This window comes from Phodopus roborovskii, unplaced genomic scaffold (genome assembly GCF_943737965.1).
Source record: "Phodopus roborovskii unplaced genomic scaffold, PHOROB, whole genome shotgun sequence".
Classification (NCBI taxonomy): Eukaryota; Metazoa; Chordata; class Mammalia; order Rodentia; family Cricetidae; genus Phodopus; species Phodopus roborovskii.
Window position 1 is genome coordinate 25727765 of NW_026125281.1, and position 19544 is coordinate 25747308.

The 19544-nt window shown below is 38.1% G+C and overlaps 1 protein-coding gene across 1 annotated transcript in view; it reads left to right on the forward strand.

Moving 5' to 3' along the window:
• The window catches only part of LOC127232315 (cytochrome P450 7B1), a 168832-nt gene that overhangs the window by 39677 nt on the left and 109611 nt on the right, over positions 1-19544 (forward strand). The window lies entirely within an intron of this gene.

The window sequence follows — 19544 nt, forward strand, 5'->3', positions numbered from 1 at the left end:
TTCACTAAATAAAGAGGTATGCACCATGAAACAAAAAGACTTACTATAATCCTTTAGAATAGGAGTGGAGCTTGCCTAGCTTAACCTTTGTTGAGGGAGTTCCTTTTAACTCTTGACCTCAAACTGAGTAGAAACTACTAGGTACCTCTCTAACCTCCAAGCTTTAAGATATTTGAACACAGGCTGGGTTTTATGTGTGAAATGGGAGATAGTCACATGTATAGTAGAGACCTAGATATGCATACATGTAGTACTGCTGGAAATCAAACCCTTCTTTGCAAATGTAGCTTTTTTCTGTGGGAGTTATTGTGAGAATGCCCTTAAAATAAACTAATATGTCAGAGGATCACCTCTTCCTATTTATTCTTATGTGGGTGTCAAAATCCCCTCTGGGGGCTGGAGAGGCAGCTCAGCAGTTAAGAAGTCAGTTCCCAGCACTCTTGTCCAGTGCTCATAACTATCTGTAACTCTAACTGCAAAGGATCCAACACCATCTTCTGGTCTCTCCCTGTAGGCACTCACACATGTATGCATACTCATACACAACCACCCACTTGAACACAATATTAGACCCTAAGTTAACATGTAAGCCCCACTTGCCCAAGGACAAGGATTGTGAAAGTTGTATTTCTGGGAAAATAACAACAAAGTCTCTTGGGAAAGTATGGTGGCCTGTGGGTATTGCCTACATGAGCCCCATCTCAGGGCCACTCAGCTGGAAAGGGTTCCAGGTGGAGTTCCTTACCAAATTCCATCTTGGTCAGTATTTAACATTTTAATAAAAACTTGCTTAAATTCAGCCAAAATGGCGGAACTGATCTTTCTGCCAAATTTCAGGATTAGCATCATAAATCAAATAAATCTTTTATTAAAGCCCCATCTGAATCAGTTTAGAAAAGAAGGACTGGAATCTGGCAGTGAGCAGTCTCTAGTATATCTGGCTGTTATTCTTTCATCTTTACAATGGGAGTGAAACGTGCCCCTTAAAATTGATGCATTTCATCTAACTTTTCTTTCTTACAGGAATACTCTGTATGTATACATGCACTGTGAGTGTGTATATGTGTGCATGGATATGTAGGCGGTTCTTGCTTTACATAGTTACAAAGTATACGAACTTCAACAGCCATAGTTCAGTTAAGTATCTCCAACCCAGTATGGCTCAAATTATGCTTATCACAGTATGTTAACTGGGTAATTGTATAAAGGTGGTGCTAAATCTCAGACCAAATATTAGTCAACTAACAGTTGCATGTCTTGATTTCTGATTAGTCATGTTTATAAACACTTTGTGTTGGGTTATGTATTTTATATGTAGATAACAAAACATGTATTTGTATTTGTTCCTTGTATAGATCATAAAACGTGTAGTTGTGTTTCTTCCTTGTATTCTAGAGAAAGACTTAGGTGACATTTTAATCAAAATACAAAGTCAAAAGAGGAGTTGACTAAGGAAATAAAGCACAAGGGCTTGGGCTGAGGCTCAGGGCTGTGAATTGTCCTAGGTGTGATCACCAGAACCACAAGAAGGAGGAAGAGGGGAGAGAAAGGGGTAGGTGAGGTGAGGCAGCTGAGAAAGAGGACAGAGAGGAGGTTGAGAAGTAAGGGAAAGAGGAAGAGAAACATGGCATGTTGAAAATCTTGAGAAGACATAGGGGGTGGTCACTGCCACATTCACAAGACACTAGATTTTCCAGCTACAGGAATCTAATGAAGGTGAGCATTTTACCAACCTAAGTGAAAAAGTATTCATAAAAAAGGACCAATCCCTCACCTAGGTCTGTAAGGACACCAACAAAAACTGTATGAACGAAGCTGGGAGCTCTTGGACAACACTGGAAGAACAAAGGAGAGAATGTTAGAATTTGATTGCCATGTAGAAGATAATATGATTAATTGGAGCATAGAAACAATGAGTATTCCATACTGCAAGTCTTTAAAAATTTGTGTAAATTCTATTCTTTGAAAATATTATATCTTTAAACAATGAAATATGATCTTATTTAACCCTCATTACCTCTATAGTCTCCTATATTCCCACTAACACATTTCACTCCCAACTTCCCATCTTCTTTTCCTGTTTCATTAGCCTATCAAGTCTGCTTAGTGCTGTGGGTGTGGTGTGGGATCCTCGACTGTGGGTGTGGGATCCTCGACTGCAGCACAAGAGACCTTGTAAGTTTTCAAAGGAGACTTTAAGGTGGGAAAACAAAAATTGTACAATGTGCTAAATAAATATTATCTTCAATTCACTTGTAATTTTCCTCACATTGGTGAAACTAAAAGAGTTTCAATGACATTTTATGATGTTTTATTAAAAGAAATATCTTTATCTTCATGCATGCAATATAGTCTGATCTCAGTTTCCCCTCCCCTAAAGTCTTCCAGAGCCTTTCTACTTCCTCACTCACCCAAATCCATGTCCTTTCTTTCTCTCCAGAAAGCAAATAAACAGGCAAACAAAGCCCAAACAAACTAGCATTCAAAAGGAATTAAAAACACTCAAGAAACACACATAAAGTCATCATAATAATTCCCAGTATTTGCAAGGTTTAACATAAAGTAATTTTGTTGGGTCTGCAATATCTGTTTATTAGACTGTGTTTATGTGAGTATGTTGTGTGTGTGTGTGTGTGTGTGTGTGTATGTGTGTGTGTGTGTGTGTGTGTGTGTGTGTGTGTGTGTATGCTTGTGGTGCATGAGGTGTGTGTGCCCATGTGAGTGTCTATGCATACTCAAGTCAAGTAGTGATGGCAGTGAATCCTGGATTAATGCACCGATGTAACAAATAACAAGGACAGCTGAACGTACATCTTCACATCTGCAGCTGGTTTTCAGCTTTTCTTTATTTTGTGGCCAACTTTTCTTTCCTCTGCCTCTGACTATTACTGAGCAGACTTCCCTTTAGTAAAAAAGTCTTTAACAATATAATTACATCATGAGACATGTAGGAAGCAGGGAATTCCAGCTTTAGTTATCTTCCTGATTATTTCACAGAGTATTCCCGTGATTCTTTGGAGCTTTTCATAAAGATAATGATAATTACGGTACTCAGGCAGCTAACATTTGCTACATGTTTAGTCCATGCAACTCCTTTATGAGACATTCCTTTTATACTTCTTGTTTACTGAACAAGTATGATAATTTAAAGTTTGAGTATATCCAGGAAGAAATTTGCAAATTATTATTAGTGTAAATATAACTCATACCATAGACATTCTCCCAACTGAGGCAAAGCTTAGACAGAGCATAGGGAAGGATCAAGTGGTAATTGTCCATGGCTGGCAACCAAGTGGCTCAGCTATCTTGAGATGTTCTCCGGAGAAGATCTGCAAGCTGAGTGCTGACATCACTGAGGGGAACAGACAGCTGCATTTATCTTCAGTTTACTAACCATGTACCTGGCCATTTGCTTGTGTGGTATAAAGAACTTAAGTATGAAAATGAACCAAGCTAGTTCCTAGAGATACAGATGGTGACTCATAATTGAACTCTTCTAATATTCCCATAGAAAACTCAATGAGCTATATTTGTTTCTTCATGGCATTATAAAAATTATATACCCTTTTACATGTAGATTGAGATTCGGGGGGATGAAGACTTCTGCATGCTCATGAGCAGAGGACCTATATGCAGAGCAGGCGCTGCATGCTAAACCCAAGATTTAGCACAGTAGAGGAGTGGCAAATACCACTTCTGCTGTGGTGAATGAGAGCATGAAGAGCTAACCAGAAGGATGAAATGGGTGGATTTAAATGTCCCTGCTCTAGCATGTGGCTAATTATTCATGTTGTTTTCAAATTAGCCAAGCTTCTTCGTAGACTGGGTGTGGCTGAAGTGTTATCTTATTTGCTCAGTTCTCTACTTTGTAATGTGAGATAATCTATCAGAGCTGACAAGACACAAACCTTGAGTACTTTTTCTTTTATTCTTTTGTTTGTTTCTTTGAGACAGGATTTCTCTGTGTAGCTTTGGAGCCTGTCCTGGAACTAGCTCTTGTAGACCAGGCTGGTCTCAAACACACAGAGATCCTTCTGTCTCTGCCTCCCAGTACTGGGGTCAAAGGCATGTGCCACCATTGTCCAATTAGTACTTGGTTTAAATCTTTGAATCTAACTACATTTCTCTTATTGGTTTTTCTGGTGTGACTTCACATATGGGCATAATCTTTGCTTAAAGAGTTCCCCCTTCTCATCCGTACTTCTTTTCAGTTTAGAGGAATGGAGACGTGAGACAGATATAGCCACGTGGTGCTGAAATGTTCTTAAAATTTTCTTTACAGGAACTTAGATCCTCTGTTTTATTTAATATTCTGAATAATGTATGTATTTTGTGACTCTCATTCATAAGAATTATTAGGAAAATTCACTGACTACATATAGATTTATAGTCTTAAGTGACTAACAGATAATTAGTTTCAAAGAAATATCAGTGAAAGAAAAAAGAAAGAAAAGAAGTATCAGTAAAAAAACAATAGATGCTCACAAGCACATTGTCTGGAAACATCACAAAAACAAGTGACAAATTATTGAATGAGCAAACAATGAAACAAGAAGTATGTAATGTTGTTCCTAAGTGATGGATTCAATAAACTGGGTGCCGTCTACAGGACTCTGGAGCCCCAGGTGCTTTACTGATTTCTGTATAACGCCTTTTCAAGAGAAAGCCACTTTAAATGTTTGTTGTTGAGATAACTCCCTGTTGGCACCCACAGTTCACACTGGGTTCTCACAATCACTCTACCATTTAGTCTATCATAATCTGATCATATTTAGTAATCATCCTTGTAGGTCAGAGAGCTACTATTAAGAATATGACTTGCTCAAAGATATTAAAGCCCACAATGCAGAAATCCTGAACTGGGAGTGTGGTTTAGCTGGAAGAGTTCTTGCCTAGCATAGACAAAGTCCTGGGTTTGGTTCCCCAGTACCAGATAACATGGGGGTGATGCCACATGCCCGCAATCCTAGCACTTGTGAGATGGAGGCAGGAGGATAAGAAGTTTTAGGCCATCCTGGAATATATATTGAATGTAATGCTACCCTAGGGCACTTCATCTTTAAAAAAAAAGATTATATTTGCTGTATATTTCAGAGCTTATATCAGTACCAGATGCTCACACAGTAGGTTTTATTTTCTGCAGTTTGAGTAACCTGTGATCAAGTCTGGTGTAAAATCATTAAGTGGAAAATTCCAGAAATAATTTTAAAGGTTGAGATTACACTGTTGTTGGTAGTGCTGTTCTGGGTCCTCTATTCTCACAGTGTAGTATTAGGATTGTTCTACTTTATTTTTAGCAACTGTCCTTCCTTGAGATATATTCATCTTGTTTGCCATTTATGTGTGTTTGGTATTCTCTGAAGTCCTGAGTATCCACTCAGGCTCTGATATGGGGGACTAGGCTCTTATTGTCTAAGCTGACTTCTGGCACATTGAACTCAAATGAAGGGCTTTCTGACTCTGCTCCAAGGATCATATGTTTTTTATTTATTTATTTATTTTTATATAATTTTATATAACAAAGTCCAATTAAATGAAAACAAACATTTATACACAATATTTGGGAATTTGGGCGTCGTTCTTTCCAAACTACTTCCTGCTGGTAAGGGGCGCTGTCTTGGGGGATTCGAAGAAGATTCAGATATCCTTGCTGTAGTCTGCAGGGCTGTTTTGTCCAGCTGTTTGGAATGTAGGATCAGCTTGTACTCTGTTTCAGGCGGTCTGGCGTGATCAAACCACATTAGTCTGGAAGGAATCCACAGCTTTTCATTTTCTGTGGAAACAAAAATAGAAATACTTTTCCCCAGTAACTTGTTCTTCAACTTAAATTTTGGAGTCAAAGCGTTTTTTTTTTTTTTTTTTTTTTTAATTTATTATTTTACATGTCGATCCCAGTTACCTCTCCCTCCCTCCCCTCCAGCCCTCCCTCCCTCCTTCCCTCCCTGTTGCCCTCTCTGCCCTCTCCCATGCACTCTAAACACCCTCCCCTCCCAACCCCCCACCACAATACCATATGTAGGGGAATGCCATCCAGTTGGGGTCATGTAGATCTGACAGGTCCTATGAAGTAAGGACTAGGGCTTCTCTCCTAGCTCTAGAATAAGGCAGTTATCCCTCCATGGGGGATATGTTTGCAAAGTCCTTTTGTGCACCAGGGATACATCCTGGCTCCACTGTCTGAGGTCTCTTAGACTGCTCAGACCTTCTGGCTGAGACCCATATTCAGGGGGGTCCTAGTCAGTCCCCTGTTGGCTTCCCAGCTATCAGTCTAGTGGCCCTTAGCTCCTTCTTGTTCAGGTAAGCTGTCTCTATGTACTTCTACCGCATGGTCTTGTCCTCTCCATCTGCATCTGGGTTCTAGTTCGACTCAGTGTTTATGTATGGGTTTTTGCTCCTGTTTTCAACAGGCATTAGTTGAGGACTCCATGGAGAAGTTAGTTGTCGATCTCACTCTCCGGGAAGGGCATTTATGATAGCCTTTCCACCGGAGCTGAGATTGTTAGTTGGGAGCAGTCTTGTAGTTCCCTCGACCTTTCTTTGTGTTCAACTTTATCTTCAAACCAATATTGGCTCCCTCTTTTATGTTCTCTCTCTGTGTCTCTGTCTCTCTCTCTCTGTCTCTCTGTCTCTCTCTCTCTCTCTCTCTCTCTCTCTCTCTCTCTCTCTCTCTCTCTCTTTCCTATTTTCCATTCCTAACCAGGCTCAATCCTCCTGGTTGCACATGCCTTCCTCTCCTCCCTCTCATTTTCTCCTACTTCTCTCTCCATTAGCTGTCCTCCCCCACTTTACCAAGGATCATATGTACAGAAGGTTGTGGCTATATGTGGCTGGCCTGTAGGTCATTTAAAAGCACCCCAGAAGCAACTTTCTGAGATCTTCAAGTTCTTCTAACCATCAGGGAGCTGAGAGCAAAGGATTCTTAGCCTAAGTATTTGTTCCAGAAAAGGGGCTCATTTTCAGTTAGTTTCACCCCAAGAAGGCTACACATTAATTAAACTCCAGTAAGCCATTTTAATTAAAATGTGTCACTCAGATTCTCACAGGGGGACTTGGTACCCATGAAGTGCACCGTCTGCTTCTTCTATGATTGTTTAGGTATCTGAAAGCCTGCTCATACTGGGGTCAGGAGTGGTGGCTACAGGCTACTCACATGCACTTCCCTGGGCTAACAGTGAAGTTAGGACAGCAGGCAGACTAGTAGAACCCAGATTTGGAATCAGCACAAGCCTTCTTCTCTAACAGTGTATTTACCAAGGGATCTCTGTCATTTCTTTTAGCCTCATAATCAAGAAGACATTGAAGAAGTATTTCATGCCATCTCCCTTTCACCCACTTTCCTCCATCCATTTTCTGTCTCCTTGTCCATACCCTGCTTCCTTTGTCTTTCCTGAAGTCTTATGTATATCTGAAGACCCTCTAGTAGCTGCTTCCTGGAGGCTGCAAAGGAAGATGAGAGAGACTGGAGAGATGCTTAGGGATCCTGGTATTCTGAAGGTCCATCTTCGCTGCTTTGTCTTCCAGCTCTCTAAATATGTGATTTTATTTTATGCCCAGATGCTATGAGAAATTCAGATAGATCTTGAAAATTATGAAGGACACAAAAAGAGAAGCTGAGAATTGACCTACAAACCTTGTAAGCACTCACTTCTCAACCATTTTGATTTTTACATTTATGAAACTAATTTTACAGCTTTAGTCTCTCTATGTAAATACAAAATATTTGTTGATAAATTTCAGAGAAGATAAACTAATATGATCAATTAAAGGCCTTTGGCTGGAAAAATGTTTTGTTTTTTGATTCCAGCCCATGTTCCTCTTCTAACCTCTGCTTCCCTGCCGTTTCTCCCTTCCATGCTTACTATTAACACCTTGTTGTGTGGCCTTTGGCTTTTTCTCCAGGAGTACAGATGGTAGTAAACCTGACTGAACACATGTTTGCATAGGTGTTTTGCTGTTGTTTTCATTTTTGAAATCTGTCTTCTGTCCATTATAAACTTTGAGGGAAAAATTCCCCATCCTACAGGTAGTATGAAAGCTTCCACACCTTCAATGGTCCAGATTATTTCTCCAGTTTGTTTTTCAGATGTTATTTCCTTTGTTCCATTGTTATGGTCTTTCCTCCCACAGCTCCATGAAACAGCTCTAACATAACTGTCTTGATTCCCTATGATTTCACATTGCTGTTTTTGTTTATGAGAGGGTTGTGAAGTTTGGGGAGTTGAAGAGTATGCATATTTCTTTTAATAAGCATCTCTAGTTTGTCTAAGGAGTTTGTATAATTGTGCCTTTATCAAAAGCTACTCTTAGCTTTTATTTTTCCTCAAGGTTACGACTAAATTATTGGGAAATATTTGCTCTTTCTCAGGATTTCTGAGGGTCCATGATGGCTTGGTTAGATCCTGTGCTGAAAAGTTGGCAGCATATCAGTCAGGAAGGAAGAAGGGAGGGAGACAAACACATATACACAAAGTGGGGGGATCCTAACATCCCTTTCAAGCACATCCCTAGTTACCCAAATCCGTCCTAAAGGCCTCACCTTCAAAGCTTCCACCACCTTCACAACCTGGGGACCAAGCCTTAGCAAGTACCCAGCATTTGGGGGATATTAAACATCCAATCCAGCCAGGTTTGGTGGGACTCTGTCTGTCTGTCTCCATTTTTTTGGTTTGGCTTTTCCAGACAGGGTTTTTTTGTGTGGCCCTGGCTGTGTTGGAACTGACTCTGTAGACCTTGAACTCACAGAGATGCACCTGCCTCTGCCTCTCAAGTGCTGGGATTAAAGGTGTGCATGCAGCTTCCCCGTTAGTGGTGCTTTTAGAATCCCAGTACTCAGAAGACTGAGGCACAGGGTTCCTGACTTCCAGACCAGAATGAGGTGATGAAGTGAAGCAAACAACAGCTAAAGGAAAACTCAACCAACCAGCTAACCAGTCACCCAATAATCCCAAATGATAAGCATGAAATAAACAAACATAGGCACATGGATCCTAGTTAAAACCTAAGCTTTATAACTTCTTATTTTTGGTCCAATGTTTCTATAGAGATTTCAAAACTGGTTTAGGTACAAACTAAAATTAAATTTTATATATATATATATATATATATATATATATATATATATCACACACATACACACACACACACACACACATATATATATATATATATGTATATATATCTCCACTAAAATTCTGTGTTGTTTAGAATTCACTAAAATTTAAAACATTTATCCATCAGACTTTTGAGAGGCTGTTACATACTTTTCCTTGAGGCCTTACTTAGGCCTTTCTTTATAAAACTCTGACATGTGTCATTGCTCAAATTTCATTTGATTTCCACTGACCCATCCTGATTCTGCACAGAACATGGTTCCTCTCATGGTAAGAAGAACCATGAATTCTCTAGTACCTCTATGCATCTTGGTCTTGATGGGCTGTGTCATGGAGCATGCTGCAAAGCTCTTTGATGTGGTGCTGTGGTCAAAACCTGTCTCCAAGTGGTTTCCACAACATTCATATTTTTGAAAAGAGGGGAATTATTTAAGTTTAAAGGTAGTGATTCAGGGTTAATGATTGTATAGTTTATTAATCAAATGTGTTTATCAGGGGAAAAAAGCCAGCTACAATTCACTTACAATTGAGATTTTACTCTATTTTAACGTTATTTTAATGAGCTACAGATCTGAATGTGGGCTTTGTTCATCTGTTGCTTCCACTCAATTGCGGTTTCACCCCAAGAAGACACAGGACAGATTGATCAGACTTCCAGTCATTGTGAGGCTTAAATGGAGTGAACAGGGCCGTATGTTTCTAAACCAAATGAGAGGATTAAGGCAAAAAAAGGGGGCAAAAGTACCCCCCCAAAGAAAACCAATTATTCTACAGTACAAGCTATTTAAGTCTGTGTGCTGATGCTGAATTCACTACCTAGGAGCCCAGTTTTCCTGGGCAAGCAACAGGGCAAACGTCATGCAAGTGAAAATTGTACATGTTCCTTACAACCCTGTCCATGTTATGGACAGGGAAAGGCTCAGTTTTATAACATTTTGTGGCTCTGAAAAGTTCAAGGCCAAAGTAATAGTAGTATAATTATGTTAGGTATTTTTCATAGAATATAATGTTTTATATCTGAATGCAGAAAATATTTAGCATCTGATGCTTCATTAAAAACTATTCTATGTGGATGTGATTTATATTAAAGCTTAGTTGAATGGTTCTGTGGTTAATATTCATAATTACACTGGTGTCTGGAGGAAGTTCTCTGGTGGGAAACAGAAGCTAGCTCTTGCTACCATCTGGAAAATGTTGCCTAGAAAGACCATGGCTTCTAGCTTGCTGTTTTCCACTGTAATTATACACTAGCCAAAATGCTTACATTGACGTGGTGCCTTCAGCTATAGGAAGGAAACTGACACTGGTCATTTTAAACCAGTGGTTCTATACCACAACTTTGGTTATCCTTATTAAGTGATACATCCATTACAATTTTTTAATATTCATGGCTCAACTTCTGATAACAAAGCAATCACTTATGCCAACATTATACAATTCCTATTTTAAAAATGTACAGCCTCCTATGAACATTAATCATATTCTCATGAATTAATAATCTTTGTGGAACAGGTTCTGTGAACATTTTTAATAAACATCAATAAAAATATCTGTAGTTGAATATGCTGTATATACATATAATAATTATACATATCATTTTGAATTATGATATGATTATAACATTATTTCATTTACTTTCATATATGTTAGATCTTCATTTTAAAGTGTTCTCATTCACATGGAGTATTACTTTGTATGTTATATATTATCTGGTAGAGTGATAAATAGCAAACCTTTTAAAAACTGTACATTTCCATAGGAAGGCATGTCATTGCTGAAGAAGTCCTTTGTTGGTGTTACGGATCAGGGTGTTTTGCAAGTGTGTGTTTGTTTCTTGGTTTGAATGAGGCTCCTACTTGTAGGAGTTCCTCTTTGGTTCAGGCTGGCCTAGCACTCAGGACAGGCTTTTTGAGTTCTGGGAATCCTGGTGTAAGAACAAGCTAGGCACTATACTACACATTTTAATCTTCTCATTGCTCTCTGCCTACTTTGTATGTTGATTTTCCTTAAAATGCAATAGTCCTGTTTTAATTTTGTGTGACTCATTTTTATTTTTCATATTAAGATATTTGGGTCTCTTAAGTAATAGGTGTGCCAAGACCAAACCAATATCAAATAAGATATAGAAATTAAGGAATTAGGAAAAAGAAAAGGAATAAAAAGTCTATGTGAGTGAAGACAGGAATCCACTGAGTACACTCTGTCTGTGTGAGCTGGTCTTGGGTTGTGCTTGAGCTGCTGCCTAACTTGATGAGTGACAGGGTTGTCATTGTAAATGATGGGAACTTTGATCCTTTAGTTGCTTTACGGTTAAGATTAATGTCAATTTTCAAATGTATCCCATATTCAAAAATTGACAAAATCCCTCAAAGAATGAGGCAAAAATAAGGAAGAAAGTTTGAGTTTTATTTTATTGGTAGCAATTAGACAAGGATCAAGAGTTCCTATTGCTTGTCACTTGTAATTATGTTTGATTTTGTAATAATTTTAGATTTTGCCCTTCAGTTTTGTTTTTAAATAATAAATTTTGTTTACTGCAAGAATGTTTTATTTATGTATTCAATTTTTGATAGATTTTTGCATGAAAAGAAATAACCCTTGGAAGTAATTTACAAATAGATTAAATTCAAAACATAATTGAGAAGCTTTTACTAAACTCTTCTGAAAATTTATCTAGTTTTTTCATTACACAGACACCATTGTACTAGCTATTATTATGAAAAAACTTAGTATGCATCCACATATACTTTTATAATTACATATTTGAAAGAAAGATTTTAACACAAGATATTTATATTTGTCTCACTATTGTCTTTAAATGACCGACATGTGGGTCTCAGGCAAGGATATATGTATTAAAGTTATACAATAATGGATCCCATCTTAAAGAGCTTAACTCCAGTTTGATGGCTTGTATATACAGCTATCACAGTGATGTTTTTGTCTTGCTTTGGATATTAAAATTTTCTCTGAATATTCTATGGTCTAAGTAGCCATAACTGTGGTTCATTTCACTTAATGGCCATTCATATAAAATTAAAGCCTAAAATATTATTATTTGCTTCAGCTAATATTATTTACATTACTTTTTTATAGGTTGGCTGGTATTTTCACAGAGCACTTTTTTTTCCTCCAGTCTCCTGACTTTTCATTTTAATGTGTTTTTCCTTTCACTGATACTGTTTTCTCAATAAGTTCAAGGTGAAGCTTTGGGGCTCAAACTTTTAAGTCAGTTTTCATGTTAACAACTGGCAATAACCATCTCTGACATCATCTTTCCTTGGCCAGCCTTGTATTCTCTTCTGTGAACGACCATACCTGTGTGTTCTTTAAAAAAAAAAAGAAAAACTCTTTATAATGGGCGCATTTTAAAAAAAATCCTTAGCTATTCAGTGTTTTTCTTCAAATAAATGTAAAGTGGGTGCATTGTGCTTTAGATTAAAGGCCAGCAAGGCAGACAAAAGGGACACCATTGCAAATTAAACCATAAAAGTTTAAAGTATTATTAAGAGGTTCACAGATACTATGTTCCAATCAGGCTCAATGAGGGCTGAATTCCTATTATGTTTCTAAAGCCTCCAAAAAGACATGGGAAGGCACCAGGACTAAAGTCCTCAAAGAGAAAGAAGTGAGGCCAAGAACACATGAATGTATGGCTGGGTAATGGACCTTTCATCTCCGAAATAAAAACAGTGTGGTTCAATTGGAAGCGGAGCTTCCCCTTTGAGAAAGTTTATTTTAATGAGTTTCCATTTTATGCGTGGGTCGCTCCTTAATCGAGGCTGTTGCATTGAAGTCGTACCCGATGAAGACGCAAGACAGATTGTCCAAGCTTGCGGCTATTGTCAGGGGTTGATGAAGTGTGTGGGCCCTTATGGTTGATAACAGAAGTAGATGGTCAAAGCCAATAAATAAAACGTTAACTCTGATTGTTGGGTGCTTTCTACTGAAAGGTTCCCATTAGCATGGATCTTTGCTTTTGAAGGACTTGTGAACCCAAAGGCAGGCAGCATGTAGCTCTGTCGCATAAACTAAGTCACTCGGACACATAACAATCTGTCTCTCGCTGGGTAAGCTCAGTGAGGTTTCTATAATTCTGAACAGTTTTTGTCTTTAATTCAGGAATCAGCACTGTAAATATCTTGACAGGGAATTAATGCCATGTGAATCTGCAATGCTCTTTACTGATTTAACACAAAAGGTGGCTCCAAGAGGAAGTGACTTGTGCTTTGCATTCTGGGTTCTTAATGGTACTCCTTTTAGAATTACCATTTTGGTTTAAGTAGTTAATACTTGAGTGTGTGGAAAGAAGGGAGAACAGTTTAGGTCACAGAACCACCTTAGATTTTATAAGTGAAGTTTCTTTACCCAAATGACAGTCACATACTTTCTAATGGATTTTTATTCTTTAAAATTCCATCAAATTTAATTTGGGAGGAATGAATACTATCAGTTGTATATTAATACTTATCCTAAAATACGTCAGAACTTTTTGCCATGAGCTGAGGTTTCTTAAAAATAGATTCCAGTGACCTCTTAATTATACTACAGAAGTTTAGAAGCTGCTGTATCCAACTTCGATAGATGGTCTTGAAGAGGTAACTACCCCATAATCAACTTCCCACTGAAACATTCTCTCTACCTTATATTCCCTTTCCCAGCTTCCCTGAAGAAAATCTACTTTGATCTCTGCAGGCATAGACACGAATGTAGCCCTCGGCCAACATACTGCTTCAGCCATTCTACGATGCCATTTTCTTGTACATGCCTAGAATGATTCTTTCTATCTCCAGAAAGTCTTACCAGATTTTCATCCTAATAATGACTACAGGGTAGACTCAGGTGTGCAAGGGATCATGATTGATTTCGTGACTAAACCTGGAAAGATGGATATAGGAGACACATATTTGTCCCAGGTGGGCTTTCTATTATCGAGCAACTAAGGCTGAGACATAAGCACCTAAGAATTTAGCCCAAAGAAGACACTTGAGGAGCCCTGAAACATCATTAACATACCTCACACTTTGAACATGATGAATAAACAGGCTGATAATGATACTCACTTTGAATTTACAGCAGTGAAAAGACATAAGTGATCCTCATTCTGCTGTGGTGAAAGAGATCTGTTTTACACACATGCAGCCAAATTCAGGTCCCATAACTCATGTCCAGTTTCTCACAATCACCTGTAGCTCCCGTTCCAAGGTAATACAATATCTTAGGCCTTCTAGGGCACCTGTGTTCAAATGCATATATCTCTAAACACACAACCACACATCTATACACACACACACACACACACACACACTATTTATACAACATAAATTTAAAGAATAAATTTGAGAATAATTAAATTAGTTGTGGTTGCTCACCATATGTGTAGAGATAACACCAAAGTCTGGAAAGCAGACACAAATCCTTCAAGTTGGAGTTGTAAGTCAGCAGTGAATTACGTTATATGGAGGCAAGAAACAAAACTGGGATGCCTGGAAAAGCTTCAAGCACACTTAGCAGCTAAGCTCTCTCTCCATTTCCTAAAGTACTATTTTAAACACAATAGGCTCAAAAAGAAAGGACAACAAACGCTGGTAAAAATGTGAGGAAAGTGGAACCTTTAGCCATTATTAATGGGAGTATAAATCCGTTTCACTATGGGGACTTCTCAAAAAACTACACACAGATCTACCGAATGACCCAGCAGCACTACTCCTGGGCATATACCCTAAGAAATCTGCATCCTGCTACACATTGCTTGTCCATGTTCATTGCTGTCCTATTCACAATATCAAAGAAATGAAATCAGTGCAAGTGTGTATCCACAGATCAGTGGATAATGGGAGAAGTGTACATATAGACACTGGAATTGTTTTTAGTTGTGCAGGAAAATGGAATGATAAAATTTGCAAGGAAATAGCTGGAACTGGAAAATACTGTGATACGAGAGGTATCCCAGGCTCAGAATGGCAAATACACCTCTTCTCATCCACAAACACTTCTAAAGGTGTGGCAACAAGTGTGGGGTACAGCTAGGAAGTTAGGAAGAGGCCCGTGAGGTGAAAGAAAGCAGCTTTAAGGGAAGGGCTGGGCAAAGGAATTAATTAGATAACAACGAGGAAGGGAGAATCACTGGAGAAGGATGGCTACAAGGGGAAACTGGAGGGGAAAGGAGGTGAGTGGCAGAATTACATCTGTATTGAATGTGCACATTTCATATCACGATTTCCCCAAATTGGTGTTTATATAGTATTTATATTATACTAGATGTCACAAATTTTAAAATTGAATTAAAAAAAAAATCCAAAAGCTTGCAAATATAGTTCAAGAATAGAATGCTCACCCGGCATGTGAAAAGGGTTAGGTTCAACTCCAACACTGAAAGAAATGCAACCCATAAACAAAATAAAAATTTAAATAAGCAAACACAACAGTTGCTCTTTATCTGTTAGGAAGACAATCCAAGACCCCCATGAAATGTCCAAAACTGTAAATAGCAATAATCATTGTATATACTATGTTTTATCTATACATACACGTTTACAATAAAGTTTAATTCATGAATTAGGCACATGAATTAAGACATTAAGAATAACGGTAGTAAAAAGGGGTCACTTTAAAATACACTGTAATAAGACTTATGTGAATGTCATCTGTCCCTTTCATAACATCCACCCTTCCAGAGATGATACAGTGCTCCTGACATGAGTGAGGTGACTCATATAGCCATTGTGAAGTAATGTTACACTCCCAAAGAAGGATTCCTGGAGCACAAGCATTGTAGTTGCAAAGTTTATCTAACAACTGAGGTGACTGATTGATGGACAGGTGGGTAGGATACACAGCATGGATATACGGGTCAAACGGAGGATGCCTGAGCCAGGTGGATCTGAGTGCAGAATGGCACGTTATAGGATTTCATCAAGTTTCTTAGAGCAGAATATACTTTAAAATCCATGACTTATTACTGTAATTTGGTGGTTCAGGCAGTGGAAATTATGAAGCTGGAGGACAGGGAACTAATGTAGTGAGATGCCCAGTATGTTAAACAATAGATATCTTTGGGGTGTAATACAAATCCTAACTTCTAATACATTTCAACTAAGATGTTTCCAGATTTCCAACCTCTAAGTCACTGGCTGGAAACCATAACAGCATCGAAGCCTCAGGTCATTTACCAAAAATGCCCCCTTTCTCTATTCCTGGACTTGGTGGCTTAATTCTCAACTAGAAATGTGACAGTTTATTCATAATATAGTGAGAAGGGATTCTACATCATTTTACAGTATCCATTCTCTCTGCAACATTAGACTAAATAATTGTTAAGTGTTGAGTTTATCATACTGATTTTTTTTTACATTCAAAAACTAACATCATCTTTGTGTGCAGCCATCCATCCTGAGAGCAGGGTGATAGGGACATCAGTTTTCATACGGTATGTGACACAGGACCAGAAATGGGACACTATTGTGTCCAGACCAGTCTGTCACTGAGGGATGACCTAAGACTTCCTGATTAATTCTGACAAGTCACTGGCAGTTTGCAGGGGAAGCACATATGTGACAAGGGATAAGCAGGGCTTCATGTTGTCAGCCAGAACCCTCTGGTCCCAAATAGGAGTCATATTGCTGACAATTTGGGTTTGTGGGTGCACTTGATTTTCATTTGAAATAAAATTTCATTAAATCTCACATGCACATTCCTCCACAGATGCAATCTTCCTATTGATTTCGTTCATAGCTAATGGCAGAATATGCTATTTGAATGAATGCCAATATATTCTTCATCTCTTGGCCCGTTGGGTTATGCATTTTCTCAAATTTATTCATATCCTGTATCCTGAATAATGAGAATTTGGTGATATTATTTGTTATGTACACATGACTAGGTGTGTGTGCATGTATGTCCACATGTATGTATATGGATATGTGTGTAGAGGCCAGACGTCAACCTTGGGTGTTATTCTTCAGGAACTGCTCACCTTGGTTTTAGAGACAGAATCTCACTCCCTGTTACGAGCAGTTTTCCTGACAGCCTGGTCCCATAACCGCGTCAGCCCCAAGTAACACAGAGAGACACTGTTTTAGATATAAAGCTATTACTAGCGTTTCTTATTGACTAGCTTTGTCTTAAATATTAACCAATTTCTATTAATCTAAGTGTTTCCACATGGTCTTATCTTACCAGAGAGAGGGTCTGGACATCTTCTCTCAAGTCCCTACATCTTGACTCTCCACTACATCTCTCGGAATCTTCCTCATCTCCTAGTCTCACCCATCTTGCCTTCCTATTTTCCAACAGTACTTTATTCACTAACCAATAAGAGAAACGTATTTACAGAATGACATCTCCCATCACACTTCCTCTGTGAACCTGAGCTTGCTGACCAGTGAACTCCAAGGATCCTTGCCTTTTCCATTTACATGCTAACACAAGTGGCTTCTTATATGGAGACTGTGAACCAAACTAACTTCCTTAAACTTGTGTGGCCAGCACTGTACTGGCAGCAATTTCTATAACCTCTCAATTGATATTCTATACAATGTCACAATAAATTGTTTTGTATTTAAAAATCACAGTTCACATAAAAACAGGTATTTCTGGCTCCCGTCTGGATTTGAGCTTTAATATCTTGTCCATTGCATAGATGGTAAAGATACCATGTGGTATGGTTGTTAAAAGTGTGGCTGCTGAAGCTAGACCACATAGATTTGAGTTTGGTTCCTCAACTGTGGTGGAGTTTAGCATAGCACTGCTTAATGTTTCTGGCAACAATGTCTGTATGTGTAAAAAATATGGTTAACAAAAGCTCCTATCTCTTCACTTGCTATGTATATTTGGAATGTTGAACACTGCATCAAGTAGGCATTGCCCCAGCAAATGTGGAGAAGAAGGGAGGTCAGCTTTCAGATGTCAGTTTTCTCCACACACCTTCCAGGTCTTGGGGATGGAACTCAGGCCATCTTCAGGCCTGATGGTTGGTGTGTTTACCTGCTGAACCATCTCGAGGGCCCCTGATGCAACTTTTGTGGTATAGTATAATGCACACAAAGAGGATATATGAGTTTATAATCCTATTCACATTTGAGAAAACATTATTCTCTGAAAAATTTTGTGTCCCTTTCCACTCTCTCTTTGGGCTTCTAGGCACTTGTATAATTTTAGTAGTTGACATTATCCCACTGTATAGTGTCTCTCTTACTCTGTCTAATTCTATTACAAACCTTTTTTTCTCTTTTGGTAATTTCTATTACTATTTCATCAAGTTAATTCTTTTTCTGCAGTATCTGGCCTGATGTGTCTTATCTCACCCCATCCTTTAATCACTGCATTTACTTCGTCTTCCATTTTTAAATCTTTCTACTTCTTTGTATCTGCACTTACATGGGTAAACGAAAAACATACAAACAAATACTGTATAAACATCTCATCTTCTCAATTTTTTTCTCTCTCATTTGGGTAATATTTAATTGACTACTTCCTTGATTACCTGATAGTATATGACTGCAGGTTGGATATCAAGAACTTTAGGTTTGGCCACCATACACTTCATTATATTCCTTTGAATGATATGAGACTTTGTTCTAGCAATCAGTTAAAACTTCTGGATATTAATATGTATCATTTGAAGTTTAGGTTTAAACTTTGGAAGGCTGTATCTGGCCATGGATCATCAGACAAGTCTCAAATTCTATTCTGACAATTTGTTCAGTAGTACGAGTTATTAATTAACTCACCAGCTATTCATCATTCGTTGGATATTATAGTAAATTTCTTGGGCAAGATCAAACAAAGATAAATAAAAATTCTCAAGGAACTTACAGTTGAGAAAGCCCACTGTGCATGAGCATAAGAATTATCATATAGTCATATATATTAATATATTAATAAAGTAATATGCAAAATGCAAAGTGCTGTGGATTTGTCAGCATATTACTTTCTTATGTGTATGTGTCAAAATACACTCATCAAATTTTACTTTCTGTTTAATATCTTCTTTCATACCTATAGTCTGGAAAATTATTTACATAAATATTTAGATTTATAAGATTCCACATACACACAGTGATGTATAATGTAAATCCAATCCAAGTGTATATACACATATATGGAGACATTTATGTAGCTATGTATACATACTTATATAATTACACATGAACAAAGGTGAACACTATATTTACTTTCACAAGCATTCAAAACTCACCCAACAGACATATAGGATAGGCCATTATGTGCCCATTCTACAACAGGAGCCACAGTCGATTGACAAAATGCAAATTCAAACCCAGAAAAAGAAGGGTAAGTCAGTAACACATGAAACATTATCAAAGAAGACTAAACTTGTCCCGGGCAGCCACCTTGTATGTGTTCTGAGAACCTGATGTTGCAAGAGAGCTAATATTGCAGGATCCAGAGAAGTGTCTTAGTTTAAAGGACTAA